This window comes from Scyliorhinus torazame, chromosome 2, assembly GCF_047496885.1.
Source record: "Scyliorhinus torazame isolate Kashiwa2021f chromosome 2, sScyTor2.1, whole genome shotgun sequence".
Lineage (NCBI taxonomy): Eukaryota > Metazoa > Chordata > Chondrichthyes > Carcharhiniformes > Scyliorhinidae > Scyliorhinus > Scyliorhinus torazame.
In genome coordinates this window covers 81,006,777-81,022,427 of record NC_092708.1, presented here as the reverse complement: position 1 = coordinate 81,022,427, position 15,651 = coordinate 81,006,777, and the positions used below count along the sequence as shown (strand labels likewise).

At 45.2% G+C, this 15,651-nt stretch overlaps 1 long non-coding RNA gene across 1 annotated transcript; it reads left to right on the top strand.

The window, feature by feature from the left end:
- The first annotated feature begins 3,224 nt into the window (after window positions 1-3,224).
- On the top strand, window positions 3,225-9,737 carry LOC140407780 (uncharacterized). The gene is made up of 4 exons (XR_011939796.1): window positions 3,225-3,352; window positions 3,749-3,995; window positions 6,824-6,874; window positions 9,141-9,737. It is a non-coding gene; the product is annotated as an uncharacterized lncRNA (long non-coding RNA).
- Window positions 9,738-15,651: the final 5,914 nt, after the last annotated feature.

The following is a 15,651-nucleotide window of genomic DNA, read 5'->3' as shown; positions in this document are numbered from 1 at the left end:
CACCATGGCGGAGGCGGAAGAGCCTCTCCCCACTGCGCATGCGCGGGAAACTGACAGCGGCCGCTGATGCTCCCGCGCATGCGCCGGGAAACTGACAGCGGCCGCTGACACTCCGCATTTCCGCGCCAGCTGGCGGGGCAACAAACGCCATTTCCGCCAGCTGGCGGGGCGGAAATCCCTCCGGCGTCGGCCGCCAAAGATGCGGAGCATTCCGCACCTTTGGGCCGGCGCGATGCCCGTCTGATTGGCGCCGTCTTTGGCGCCAGTCGGCGGACCTCGCGCCGTTGGGGGAGAATTTCGCCCCTGGTGTGCCATGTAGGCATATTGGGGGTTTGCATGGAGGAGCAGGACTTTCTCGACGAGGGGTTCGGTTTTATGGCTCATGCATGCTGCCAGAGAAGGACGGGCTCCAGGACTGTCAGCCAGGGCGGAAGCGGGACCCCGGTGGTGGATTTCCTGGGGAAGGCAAACATACGTTCATGAGGAGTCTCATTAGTGGATGTACATGGGAGCGACCAGATGGAGTGGAGCGCATCGGGGAGGACCTCCTGCCAGCGGGAGACTGGAAGACGTTTTGACCGTAGGGTCAGAAGGACGGCCTTCCAGACCATCGCATTCTCCTTCTCCACCTGTCCGTTTCCCCGGGGGTTATAGCTGGTCGTCCTGCTGGAGGTGATGCTCTTGCTAAGCAGGAGCTGACACAACTCATCGCTCATAAAGGAGGAGCCCCGATCACTGTGGATGTAGGCGGGGAACCCAAACAGGGTGAAAAGACTGTGCAGTGCCCTGATAACGGAGGCAGAGGTCATGTCAGAGCAGGGGGTGGCGAAGGGGAATCTGGAGTACTCGTTAACGATGTTGAGGAAGTACACGTTATGGTCAGTGGAGGGGAGGGGCCCTTTGAAGTCCATCCTGAGGCGCTCAAAGGGGCGGGAGGCCTAGACCAGATGCGCTCTGTCTGGCCGATAGAAGTGCGGTTTGCACTCCGCGCAGACCTGGCAGTCCCTGGTCACAGACCTGACCTCCTTGATGTAGTAAGGCAGGTTGCGAGCCTTGATGAAGTGGAAAAAAACGGGTGACCCCCGGGTGACAGAGGTCGTTGTGGAGGGCTCGAAGTCGGTCTAATGGTGCGCTGGCACATGTACCACGTTAGAGGGCATCTGGGGGCTCATTGAGCTTCCCGGGTCGATACAAGATATCATAGTTGTAGGTGGAGAGCTCGATCCTCCACCTCAGATTCTTGATCTTGCCCCTCTGTGTGTTATTGAATATGAAGGCAACCGACCGTTGGTCAGTGAGGAGAGTGAATCACCTGCCAGCCAGGTAATGCCTCCAATGTCTCACAGCTTCTACGATGGCTTGGGCTTCCTTTTCGACAAAGGAGTGTCGAATTTCGGAGGCATGGAGGGTACGGGAGAAGAAAGCCACGGGCCTGCCCGCCTGGTTGAGTGTAGCGGCCAGAGCAAAGTCCGATGCATCGCTCTCCACCTGGAATTGAATGGACTCGTCCACAGCGTGCATCGCGGCTTTGGCAATATCTGCCTTGATGCGATTGAAGGCCAGGCGGGCCTCAGCCGTCAGGTGAAAAGTGGTGGATTTGATCAGTGGACGGGCCTTGTCCGCATAGTTGGGGACCCACTGGGCATAGTAAGAGAAGAACACCAAGCATCTCTTCAGAGCCTTGGGCAGTGGGGAAGGGGGAGTTCCAGGAGGGGGCGCTTGCGGTCGGAGTCGGACCCTAGGACTCCGTGTTCCACGGTGTAGCTGAGGATGGCTAGGCGGGTCGTGCGGAAGACGCATTTCTCTCTATTATTAGGTTACATTCAGGAGTTTGGCGGTCTGGAGGAAGCGCCGGAGGTTCTCGTCATGGTCCTGCTGGTCATGGTCGCAGATGGTGACGTTGTCTAGCTATGGGAACGTGGCCCGCAGCCTGTACTGGTCGACCATGCGGTCTATTTCCCTTTGGAAGACTGATACCCCGTTGGTGACTTCGAAGGGGACCCTGAGGAAGTGGTAGAGGCGGCCATCTGCCTCGAAGGCAGTGTATTGGCGGTCCTCCGGGCGGATAGGGAGCTGGTGGTACATGGACTTCAAGTCAACTGGAGAGAAGACTCGATACTGCGCAATCTGATTGACCACGTCAGATATGCGGGTGAGGGGGTACGCTTCGAACTGCGTGTACCGGTTAATGGTCTGGCTTTTGCAAAGTGGCCCTTCTCCCCACAGCCGTTACAAGTTGCGTTCCGTGCCGGGCAGCGTTGTCGGGGGTGATTACTCTGGCCGCAGAAGTAGCACCTCAGACCTCCGGCGTTGGCAGGCCGCTGCGCAGCGCAGGCTCGCGTCACACCCGGGTCAGTTGATGGCTGCGCCCACGAGACCCACGAGGGTGCCGCGCGGTCGGAGGTGTAGGCCCCCATTTCCTGGGAGGCCACCTCCAGCGAGTTGGAGAGTTGTACTGTCTCTGGGAGGCCGAGTGTCCCCCTTCTAATAATCGCTGGCGGATATAGTTAGAGTTCATGCCCGCGACATAAGCGTCCCTGATCAGCAATTCCGCGTGCTGGGTAACGATATCGCCCGGCAGCCACAGTTCCATCAGAGGATATACCTGGCATATACCTGGTTAACAGATTTCATGTAGTGTCCTTATCGCCTCCGCGTACGAGGGGGCGTCCCTGATGAGGGGAAAGATCTTTGGGCTCACCCGTGCATGGAGGACCTGCTTCATCTGGAGGTCTGTGAGATCTTCGTTGAAGGATGCGAGGTACGCCTCGAAGCAGCTTAGCCAGTGTTCAAACGTTTCTGTACCATTGGCTGCTTGTGGTTCCAGTTCCAAGCGATCAGGCTTGAGCGCTGAGTTCATCTTGAGGAGTTTAGTGTATTAAATTGATACACAATCAATAACACACAACGAGCGAAGAATGTAACTGAGGCTTTAATACACTAAACAGCAAGCGTCCTGCCTCTGGACCCGAACTGGGTCCGGAGGCGGAGACTTGCCACTTTTTATACAGACGCCCAAGGGGAGGAGCCACAGGCGGAGCCACCCTGGACAAGACCAGGCATGTATAATACAATACAATACATGTAATGCAATAATGTGGTTTACCACATGCAGTCAGAAGGATTTTAAGGTTTATCAATCACTTTTTTATTAAGATATATACATGTCCTGGTGGAACATATTAAATCGTTAAGTTTCTTTCAGCAGTGATCTGCTATCCTAGGCTCGATACTGTTCGCTGTGAGACTGTCCGATTACTGCTCCCAGGCCATTGATTGAGGTTTTCGCGGAGGTTTAGATTTTCCATGACCTGAACTATGAACTCTCCTCTGTTCAACCTTATGCAATAAGGTACCCAACTCATCATCCGTGAAGTTCAAACTTCCCTTCTTCACAACTTAATTTTCAGTTGCCATATTGTAAATCAAAACTTATGAGCCCTTTTAAGCATGTCACGCGGAAAGTTATATGATAATATAGTGGAGATTTATATAGTAATTTCACAGATTTCAAACAAATAACAAAACCTATGTTCTCTGATGAATATTAAATAATAATCATCAATCATGCAAAATTAATTTAAAAATTACACTTCAAATGACCAATAACAAATAGCATTAACTGTTTAAAATAAATAACAAAAAGAATGATTTTTAAAAAGCTTCAAAATAATAATAATAATCTTTATTAGTGTCACAAGTAGGCTTACATTAACACTGCAATGAAGTTACTGTGAAAATCCCCTAGATGCCACACTCTGGTGCCTGTCTGGGTACACTGAGGGAGAATTCAGAATGTCCAATTCACCTAACAAGTACGACTTTCAGGATTTGTGGGAGGAAAACGGAGCACCCGGAGGAAACCCACGCAGACACAGGGAGAATGTACAGACTCCGCACAGATATTAACCCAAGCCGGGAATCAACCCGGGACCCTGGCGCTGTGAAGCAACAGTGCTAACTACTGTGCCTTCAAAATACCTCAATAATAGCAGGTAATCCTTTTGCTTTCTTTGTCTTCAACACCAAACTGATGTTTAAAGCACTGGCCTTAATGGGTGTTCCCATACTGGCCCCATCATAAGGGTACATGGCTAGACTCATCCTGTGCCAAGCTGGGGCCTGCACAGTCTTAATGCAGGCCAAAGGCTGGTGCTTCCATTGGAAGTTACATCCTGTTTTTTGAACGGAGGCAAGTAGGTAATATTTTTCTCTTAATTTCGGCAGCCCATGGCTTTCCACCAGTACACAGACGTTATGGCCTAAATAATTTGTCTACTTTCTAGTCGCTGCGTTTAATTTTAATTTCAATATTTCTGCTAATATGATTAGTATTATATAAAAGTCTGAGAACATGCATGAACAGATTCAAAAACAGCTTCTTCCTGGTTGTACCAGACTCCTAAACGACCCTCTTATGAACTGACCTGATTAGCACTGCACTCTTGTATGCTTCACCGGATGCCGGTGCCTAGGTATTTACATTGTGTACCAAATGATCTGTTTGAAAAATACTTTTCACTGTACCTCGGTACACGTGACAATAAACAAATCCAATCCAACTAACCTTGGGTGGTTGTTGCAAATCTCTCAGGGATATGTCTTCCCTTGCCAGAAAAGTTACCGAAACTGAGAAAGCCAGTCTACGTTTCAATAACTATAGCAAAATTCACTTTGAAAATGTTGTCAGCCTGAAACTCCATGAGTCCCAGCACCCATATTTGTCTGTGGATTTGAAATCCCACAAGAGTCCTCAATTCAAGTTATAACACAGTGAGGGACGTGTAACTTTTTGTTTAAAATAAGAAAAGTTTGAAATACCAGTTACCCACTAGGAGAAAGAAACCATAAGATTCCATGGTTTTAAACAAACAAATACACTTTAGCATGCAAAGTCAGAAAACAAAAACAATTTACAATATCTTGTACTCTAACATTCAGAATTAACATGAGGTAAATATGAATTAGCAGGCAAACTGTGGTCAAACACACCACATTGTATCAAGACAGGTCCCACTGGTTTCTCAGCAAACTGCCCTGATGTCACTGGCTACTGTGGGCCACAAAATCTTGTTAAAACTCTTGTTTTTCTCCTCATGAGGAATTTCAAATCTTTACATTTGAATATCTGGCCTCTGAATTACCTCAGAAGCTGCTCCAATGTCGACTGCTTCAATGACTGCTCGCTGCTCAATGGTTCAATCACTTCTCCTCAAACTGTGTTCCATGGGATGCATGAAGCTGCATTTGTGCTCAAGGTTTCTCCAAACACCAGTCTCTCAGCTGCACCAAGCTATATAATAGCTTCCAGGTATCTTTGAGCCCTAACTGCTTGGTACAAAACCAGTGATATTCTGCCAAATTCTCAGCTCCCCAAGACTTCCCTGATCCGTAACTGCCTGGAGCTAACTAACAGGAGCCTTACAATATAGCCTCTTCCCCTGCTTTAGAACACTCAGAGAAAGCATTCAGTTAACCTTGAAAGGCCACCTCATCATGGAGATGGGGGGGGGGGGTGGGGAGCTTAATACAATTTAGTTCTAACTCCCATGACAAAACTTAATACAATTTAGTTCTAACTCCCATGACAAAAAGTTTCTCTGGACCTCACTTATTTGGAAGCTGTGCCGACGTCATAGGGGGATTTCCCCCCCCCCCCCCACCTTACACACACACTGTGTTTCTCGGCAGCGAGGTGATAGTAGCATGTTTCTCGACAGAAGGAGCTTCTGGTCCCTCCGCTTCCAATGGGAGTTCCCATTGATTTCCCCCCCACCCCCCCGGGAAACCCACAGTGGGGGTTCCCCATCAGCAGGACCAGATGATTCTGCTGGCAAGAACGGCCAGAAAATCTACAGCCCCTCCCCATATCTCCAGCTCTTTAGCGAAGTAAGCCTACCTGAAGTTTTAGAATATTGGGCTGGATTCTTCCGCCCCACCCGCAGCAAGATCACCACAGGTGGAACGCGGACCATGTAAAGATCCATTGATCTCGGCGGGAATTTCTGGTCGCCGGCGGGCAGCCAGAGAATCCCGCCCATTATCTCTCTAGCTGTTAACCTCTTCAGTCAAGATGGCTCCAACCTTTCAGGTGTAATAGGATACCCCCCCCGGGTTGCGCAGTCTTTTGGTTCCTCAACTATCTTGTTTTTTTTATTCTTAGCTTTCTCCTCATTGCTGGCCTTGAACAGGTTTTGGAACAGACCGTCAAACTGCCCCCAGGTATCCAGGAAGCCTTCCTCCGACCCTCGGATGGCGTACTTAATCTTCTCCAGGTGGAGAAATTCCGAGAGGTCAGCGAGCTAGTCTGCAGCTTTGGGTGGTGCTGCTGATCGCCAGCTGAGCAGGATTCTCCGGCATGCGATTCGGGAAGCGAAAGCAAGGGCGTTGGCCCCATTCCCATGTGTAGTTCTGGCTGCTATTCTTAGTAATCTTGACATTCTGTGCGTATGTAATATTAAAAGAGAGAAACCAGGCCTGATGGACAGAACATAACTCTTCACCGATGACTTTGACAGATTCATTTATGCAGTCTGGTGCCGAAAGAAAGAAATTATCTTTACATAAATATTAATTAATTCTTGTTATTCAAAGTAGAACAAATTTTATTACAGGCAAATAAAATTTGTGGTGTTCATGGAAAGACTGAGTCCACAAATACATATCGTAAACATTTAGACTATATGGAATTTAGTTTGGAGGGAGCATAGTTTGTACATTGTATACATGTATATAAATATGCATCACTCCCATCCAACAAAATCCTTTCTTTTTGATTTAAACAGTTATGCAATAATCTTACTGTTTTAATCTATCTCGCCAGATCTTATGTTCTTCTGCAGTTCACAATCCCACTGGCACTAATCGTTTAATGGTAAGATCATGACATTTACTGCTGTAGATTTGAAGTTATTAAACAACTATAAAATGTGCATCGCTGGGTCCACAGAGTTTTTGGTGATTGACAAGTGCAGTCAATCAAAACGACTGCCTGAGGAATTGTTCCTTAAATTGGGAGAAGACAATTATTTTAGACCTGAAACTTCCTTTTCACTTGAGTAAATAGGTATTTTTTAACATTTTATAAAAGCATTTGTACAAATTTTGTGCGCTTCACAGATGGATTAGAAAAGGTTTTATCAGCAATACCTGTTAAGTATCTTTTAGCATCTGGGCGGTACAGTGGAGCAGTGGTTAGCAATGCTGCCTCACAGCATTCGATCCCGGCCCCGGGTCACTGACCATGTGGAGTTTGCACATTCACCCCGTGTCTGTGTGGGTCTCACCCCCGCAACCTAAAGATGTGCAGGATAGGTGGATTGGCCACGCTAAATTGCCCTTTAATTGGAAAGAATGAATTGGGTACTTTAAATTTTTTTTAAAGTATACTTTTGTTGTTTCATAATTGGTCAGTTCTGTTTTGTGATTTCTAAAATAAGCTCTATAAACCCAACCAGCAGAAATGTGTGTCTCTGCGATTTTGATTTGCATTTGTTAAATTGATGAAATGAGTCAAGTAATTTTATCTGAAAATTGCATTTTCTTTTTAAAAATGTATTCATTCAACTATGGGTGATTCGTGATTCCTATTTGTAATTTGTTTGTTAACATGCGGGATGCTGTTTTGGGGTTTGGTGGGAGGATGAGATTGTTGTAATTGACATTGCATTTGTTACTGATTATTGTTTATTGTTGGCGGGTGTAAATTTGGGAGAAAATGTGAAAAAGGAGAATTTTTTTTTAAAAAAATGTATTCATTCACAGGTTGCGGATGACCAGGGCAAGGCTAATAGTTATTGCCATCCGTAATTGTCCTTGAGATGGTGGCGAGCCACCTTCTTAAACCACTGCCGTATATGTGGTGAAGGTGTACCCACAGTGCTGTTAATTAGGGAGCTCCAGGATTTTAATTCTGTGACAATGAAGGAACAGCAGCAAATATCCAAGTCAAGTTAGATTGTGGCTGGGCGGAATATTTTTAGCTGGAGGTATTCCTTATCTGCAGCCCTTGTGCCTGGGGCAACATAGAAAAAAGAACAATACAGCACAGGAACAGGCCCTTCGGTCCTCAAAGCCTCCGCCAATCACATGTCCTATCTAGACCAACCGCCTATATCCTTCTATACCCCGTCTATCTAGATAAGTCTTAAAGGTCGCTAACGTATCTGCCTCAACCACCTCACTTGGTAGTGCATTCCAGGAAACCACCCTTTATGTAAAAATCTTCCCCCACACATCTCCACTGAACCTATTCCCCTTCACCTTGATCTTTTCTTTGAGCCTCCTTGTAATTGTCATTTCCGCCCTGGGAAAAAGCCTCCAACTGTTCACCCTATCTATACCCCTCATAATTTTATAAACTTCTATCAGATTGCCCCGCAGCCTCCGTCTTTCTCGGGAGAACAATCCCAGTTTATGCAATCCTTTCTCATAGCTAATACCCTTCGTACCAGGCAACACCCTGGTAAACCTTTTTTGGACTCTCTCCAAAACCTCCATGTCCTTCTGGTAGTGTGGTGACCATAATTGGATACAGTATTCCAAATGTGGCCTAGCCAGCGTACTATATAACTGTAACATAATTTGCGAACTTTTATACTCGCTACCCTGTCCTATGAAGGCAAGCATGCCATTTGCTTTCTTTACCACTATTTCCACCTATGCTGACACTTTTAAGGATCTGTAGATCTGCACGCCCAGATCTCTGTGTCTCTATGTTCCTGATGGTTCTGTCATTTATTTTGTTGCTCCCACCTGAATTGGATCTACCAAAATGCATCACCTCGTATTTGTCTGGGTTAAATTCCAACTGCCATTTTTCCGCCCAATTTCGCAGCCTTTCTATACTTTCTATATCCTGTTGTATTCTCTGACAATCTTCATCACTATCCACAACTCCAGCAATCTTAGTATCATCCACAAACTTGCTAATCAGACACGCTACATTTTCATCCAAGTCATTTATATAAATTACAAACAGCCGAGGTCCCAGTACCGATCCCTGCAGAACACCATTAGTTAAGCCCTCCATTCGGAAAAACGCCCTTCCGCTGCTACCCTCTGTCTTATATGGCTAAGCTAGTTCTGAATCCATCTAGCCAGTTTACCCTGACCCCGTGTGATTTAATCTTTTGCACCAGCCTGCCATGAGGTACCTTGTCAAATGCAAGTTATTTGTTTGGGAGGTGCTCTGAAAGAAGTCTTGGAAAGTTGCTGCGGATGGCATACACTGCGACCAAGATGCACCAGTGGTGGAGAGAGTGAATGTGCACGGTGGTGGGTGGGATGCCAATCATATTCAGACGTTGCCAAGTATTTGAGAATTGTTGGAATTGCACTCATCCAGGCAAGCAAGGAGTATTCTATCACAGCCTCTGACCTGCTCTTGTAGCCACAGTACGAATGTGACTGGTCCAATTATGATTTTGGCCAATGGTGCCCCCCTCCGGATTTTGATCATGGGGGATTTACAAAGGTCATGTCATTGAACGTCAAGGTGGAGTTGGTTGGAGTTTCTTCTGTGTGACATTTATTTTTATTATTCTTTCACGGGATTGCCAGCTTTTGTTGTTCACCCCTAATTGCCTTTGAGAAGATGGATGTGAGCAGTTTTCTTGAACGGCTGCAGTCTCTCAGGTATAGGTACCCCAACAAGTGAATTTAGAATGGGGTTCCAGGTTTTGGACCCAGCAACAGGGCAGGAATAAACCTGCCACTTATCACCCCAAGCCTACATATTATTCAGGCCTCGCTGTATGCAGGGATGAACCACTTCATTATGTGAATGGAACTCAACATTGTGCAATCACCAGCAAGCACTGGTATTTCTGAAGGAGAGAAGATCATTAATGAAACAGTTGAAGATGGTTGGGCCTAGTACCTGTCATAAGGAATCCTGCAGCAATGTTATGGAGCTGAGATGATTGGGTCCAACACAGCCATCTCCTTCTGTTCTTAGTATGAGTCCGGTCAGTGGAGAGTTTTCCCCTGATTCCCATTGACTTACATTTTACTGGAGTATTTTGGGGGGGAAAAACATGAACAGATCTTTGTAATTTAAATACATCTGAAACAAATTAGCAGGAAACATCTGGGAATTATTGTAAAATGGCCTCATACAATGTATGGTATCACTTGAATATTATTTGCTGTTCCTTCATTGTTGCTGGGGCAAAATCCTGGAACGCCCTCCCTAACAGCATGGTGGGTGTACCTATACCTCAGGGACTGCAGTGGTTCAAGAAGGCAACACCACCTGCTGAAGGGCAACAGGGATGGGCAATTAATGCTGACCTATCCAGCGATGCCACATCCCATAAATGAATTTTTAAAAAAAAAAATGTTATTGCCTATTTTTAAGCTGGTGATACTGCAATAAATCTGCCTTAATTAGATAAATCTGTGATAATATTTAAAAGTGTAACTTAGCCTGATTAAGAAATTAGACAGTACTTGTATTTCTTCTGCTAAGGCTAAGATTTTACTTTTAGATTAAATCAGTTGCATTTTTGGAATTCCAGAATTGCTTTTCAAACAATGAATCAAATTGTGCAGATACTGTTGTTAAATAAGCAAATCCAGTTTATTTATGCATTCACACAGTTATTGTAACTGTAAATCTATACCGGTTTTACTATCAAAATAGCAAAGTTACAGATTACATGTCCTCACTGTATTGTCTAGAAGAACACAGGGCACGCATTCAGAATGAAAATGGCATGGCAAAACTGTAGCAGGGTACATAAAGTCTTCATTGTGTCAGTGATGTGATCTTCTTGATGGATGTTATTAAAATTCTGACATATCAAGCAGGTTTCTGTGTAATTGGATTTTGTGAAATATGCCTTGATCAGACTGAAGGAATACACATGCTATGCTGTACTTTAAGTTAAGCAGTCCTTGGCAAGTCATAAGTCTGGAAGGCTATATTGGTATGGGTAACCTTTTTAAATTATGTCGGGCTTATACAAGCTGTTATTTCAAAAATGAGCTACACCTTTTCCACAAATATTTTCGAGGCACCAATGCTAATACTGGGGTTAAATGGGAGTATGATTTATGGAATACTATCTGTATGACCACATTACAAGTGAGGTATTGGCTGCTAAGGGAGAGTGTTACTAAATTGATTTGTAATGGTCTTTTTTCTACTAATTTATAGACAGTTTCAAATCTGTTTGGCAATAAACATGCCATTTTCAGTTCAGATCACAGTGAGGTTTCCATATGCAGACTGGAACCAATCTGATGACTTCAAGTATTTGACATGACCTTTGAAAGTGGGCCTATATAACACACACATACTAAATCAATCTATTTTTAAACAATGTCAAAATGAGCAGATTTACAAGATTGATCTTACTAGGCTCGTAACCTTTAAATACAAATCTTTAAAAATCTCGGTTTCTACAAAGTAGATTCTTGGCAGCCCCTTGTATTTCTCAGTTTATCGTATATTTTATATCCTCCTTTATGGACACAAAAAACACCCACTGGCCAGCATTTTGAAATGCTTAGTGATATCACACCACTGGAAAAGAATCATTTATCACAAATTGCTGACATCAAATATGTTATGGCTTCTTTAGTTTCAACAGTACTGCATTAAATTGTTTGAGTCTTTGTCTTTGTTAAATAAAAATGGAGACACTGAAGGAATTGTGGAGCCTACTGTGGACAACAAGCTGGTTTATCAGCTAGTTATTTTCAGTGTAAAGTTCACAGCAGACTAAATATTTATGCGCTCTGTTATTCTGATCTCAGTCACGGATTTCTCTTGACCCACTCTAAAATTTATTAAAAGATGTTTGCACATTCTTATTACTGCTTTCACAATGTGCTTTAAATTTTTTTTACAATCCATGCAAAAGGGCACAAAATACTATGTTACTTGAAAATATCATTTCCAGCCCCAGGATTGATGACAGGTGATCAGCAGTCTCACAAAGCCATGTTGTGCAGCAAGATTTTTGAATGCTTCCATTTTTTCTTCACAGTATCTTATTTGTATGAGAGAAACATACAACCTGGGGGTGGGTGGGAGGGGGAATCTGAACCTCCGAAAATTAGTGAGTTTGGATCAGATGAGATGTTAAAGTGTCAATACCTGAATCCTAACACCGCATTGCTTCTAGCCTGTGAAATTCTGGTTTTAACAGACATTTTAAACAATCAACCCATTGCATGCATGTGCTGCATCAGCTGAGACTTAGAAGCATCTGATGGCTTAAACTTTGTGATCGCTATGGAATTTGATAATTTCCCACAACTCCTTTGCTTTAGGTGTTGAATAATATTTGCTGAGCACTTTGATTCTGGATTGTGTTGTTTCAGCTGGCAGTTGATCGCCAATGATGTCAGCTGATGTTTTTTATCACGTTGAAGGCAAATAGATGTTTACAACTGATGTGGTTTGAGCACGGTGTGATTTCATTTCAAGTCAGTAATTTAATTTTTAGATATCAAATGACGACTGAATGATCACTTTGGAATGTGGATCATCAAAAATGAGTGAAAATGAACACTGTTGAGTGCTGAATGATGTCCTGGGACTGCCCAAGGCCTCCAACCCCCCCCCCCCAAAGACACCTTTATTCTCCAAACAATTATTTTGCTACTTCCTGTTCCCTCCACCCCTAATGCCAAGGCCTTTGATTTCCCCTCACCCACAATGCCTTAGTTGGCTTGGAGTCTCTAGGAATTGAAGATCAATCGCTAGGACACTGCTCTGTGAAAGCCTGGAGAAAAAACATTAAAAAACATTGGGCTGGATTCTCCATTTCTCCATAACAGTAGTGGACTCGCCAACACTAAGGGTATTCAAATGGTCATTGGATAGGCATATCGACGATAAGGGAATAGTGTAGATGGGCTTTAGAGTGGTTTCACAGGTCGGCGCAACATCGAGGGCCGAAGGGCCTGTACTGCGCTGTAATGTTCTATGTTCTATTTGGGAGACTAAGTGTTGACGCCAGTGGAGCAGGTGTGTACTTTCACGACCGAAAAATCGGCGCAAAATCCTCACCGATTCTGGTACCGGTGAGGGCCAGCACCGACGCCAAGTGAAACTTGTGCGAAAATGACCGGAGAACGGCCGGGTCCTGGGCCGAGCATGTGCACGGCTGACGACCTGCACCGGTCACACCTTAAAACATGGTGCCGGCCATGCCCGAACCCAACCTGCCAACCGCGACCCCACAGCCTACCCCCCTCCCGCCAGTCCTCCCTGCCCTAGCAGAACTCCCGGCCAGCGGCACGGATCCCTGCCGAGTATGGCAACGCTGGACACTGTCCGCAGCCGGCATGCCGGGTTCTCTCACGCTCAGTACCACACGTGGCACGCGCCGTCGGGAAGCCAGCCCATCGGGGGCGGAGCATCGTGGGTGGGCCAGTAGATGATGTGCCAATGGTGGTGAAATTGCACGCGCCGCATGTCACGCTTACGCCGATTTGCAGAATGCGGAGCATGGCAGACCAGCGTTAAGCCAGCGCCGCAGTCTGAATCCATTCTCCGCCCGATCGCCGATCACAATTTCGGCATCAGGCTACGGAGAATCCAGCCCATTTGAACATTTCTCTTTACCAGGTATAAAAATATTTAATTTGGGACAAGGAAAGGATGTTTGGCTGACAGCCAAGCATCATGCCAATTAGGTGATGATTCAGTTTGCTTTCCATTTGGCATTGGAAGGCAATGTATCACAAGGATGGATGTGTTGTCTGACTAATGGCTGCAATGTGGGGGCAAGTCATGTTATGAAACCTCCAGCAATACCTTTATTCACAATTGGAAAGGCCATTTTTATTATTTGTTCATTGGGTGTGACCGCCACTCAGGAAAGACTTTGTTGCCCATCCCTTGTCTTTGAACAGATGATGGTGAATTTATTTCTTGCAACGTTGCAGTTCATGTGCTGTAGGTACATCCACAGTGTTGTTGGGTGGGGAGATCCAGGATTTTGACCTAGTGATACTGAAGGAGCAACATTTTATATGCCAGGATGATGCGTGACTCAGAGGGGAACTTACAGTTGATGATGGCCTCATGCGCCTGATACCCATGTTCTTCTAGGCAGCAGAAGTTGCAGGTTTGGGAGGTGCTTTCAATGAAGCCTTGGTGAGTTGCTAAAGTGTAGATAGTATATCCTGCTGCCGTGGCGTACCAGTGCTTTGAGAGTTTCAGGTGGTGCTATGGATGCCAATTGGCCAGTTGCTTTATACTGGGTGGTGTCAAGCTCTTTGACTGTTATTTGAGCTGCACTTACCTAGGCAAGTTCAGAGTAATTAATCACATTTTTGACTGATGCCGTGTATGTGAACAAATGGCTTTGGGTATTTTGGAGGTAAGTTACTTGTCATAGAACTCTCAGCCTCTAGTTTGGTCTTGTAACCATGGTATTTAGAGAGCTTGGCCAGTTATGTTTCTGGTCAACAGTGATCCCCAGGATGTTAATGATGGGAATTTGGTGATGGAAATGTTTTTGAATTTCAAGGGCAAGTGATTAGACTTCTTCTGTTGAAGATGGTTCGTGCCTGGCGCTGTTGTGGCACAAATGTTATTTGCCATTTATCAGACCAAACCTGAAAGTTGTCCAGTCTTGCAGTATATGAGGATATAATGTATCATTATTTGAGGAGCTACAAATGGAACTGAACAGTGTACAATAAGGAGCAAGCGTCCCCACTTATGGCATTCTGTTAGAAGAAATATTTTGGTTGAAGCAGCTGAGGTAGCTTAGCCTAGGATCCATGTTGCTGAAGATCTCCACAGCAATATCCTGGGTCTGAGATGATTGACTTCCAATAACCACAACCAACTTCCTTTGTGTCAATCAGTGGGAAGCTTTCCCTACCATTGCTATTGACTGGATACAGTTCACAAGGGCTACTTGGTGCCACACTCCAGTAAATGCTGTTCTGGTGTTAGCAGCAGCCATTCTCACCTCACCTCTGGAATTCAGTTTCTTTGTCTTTGTTTGGACTAAGCCTGTAATGAGGTCCTGGCAGAATCCAAATTGAGCAGAGGTGAGCAAGTTATTGTTGACAACTCCTTCCATCACTTCACTGATGATTGAGGGTAGGCTGATTGGGAGGTCATTGGTCAAATTGAATTTATCCCAATCTTTGTGGACAGGGCATAGCTGGACAATTTTCCATATCTGGTAGATGCCACAGATTGTGGTTGCAACACAACTCTGTTGCCACTCAAATCCCACAACACCTCAGGAATTTTTTGTTGTAAGCTGCTAGATTTATTTATTTTTTCTTCTTTCATGGGGTGTGGGCATCACTGGCAAGGTCAGCATTTGTTGCCCATCGCTAATTTCCCTTGAACGGAGTGGCTTGCTAGGCCATTTCAACCCCATTGCTGTGGGTTTGGAGTCACGTGTAGGCCAGACTGGGTAAGGATGATAGATTTCCTTCCCTAAAGGACAGTAGTGAACCAGATGCATTTTTAGTGATTGACAATGGTTTTGTGGTCACAATTATTGAGGCTAACTTTAAATTCCAGATTTGCTCATTGAATTTAAATTCCATCAATTGCCATGGTGGGATTTGAACCCATTTCCCCAGAGCATTAGCCTGAACCTCTGGACTTTATCTCCACAAGGATCATGCTATGGTCACTTCTACCAATATCATCTGGGCAAA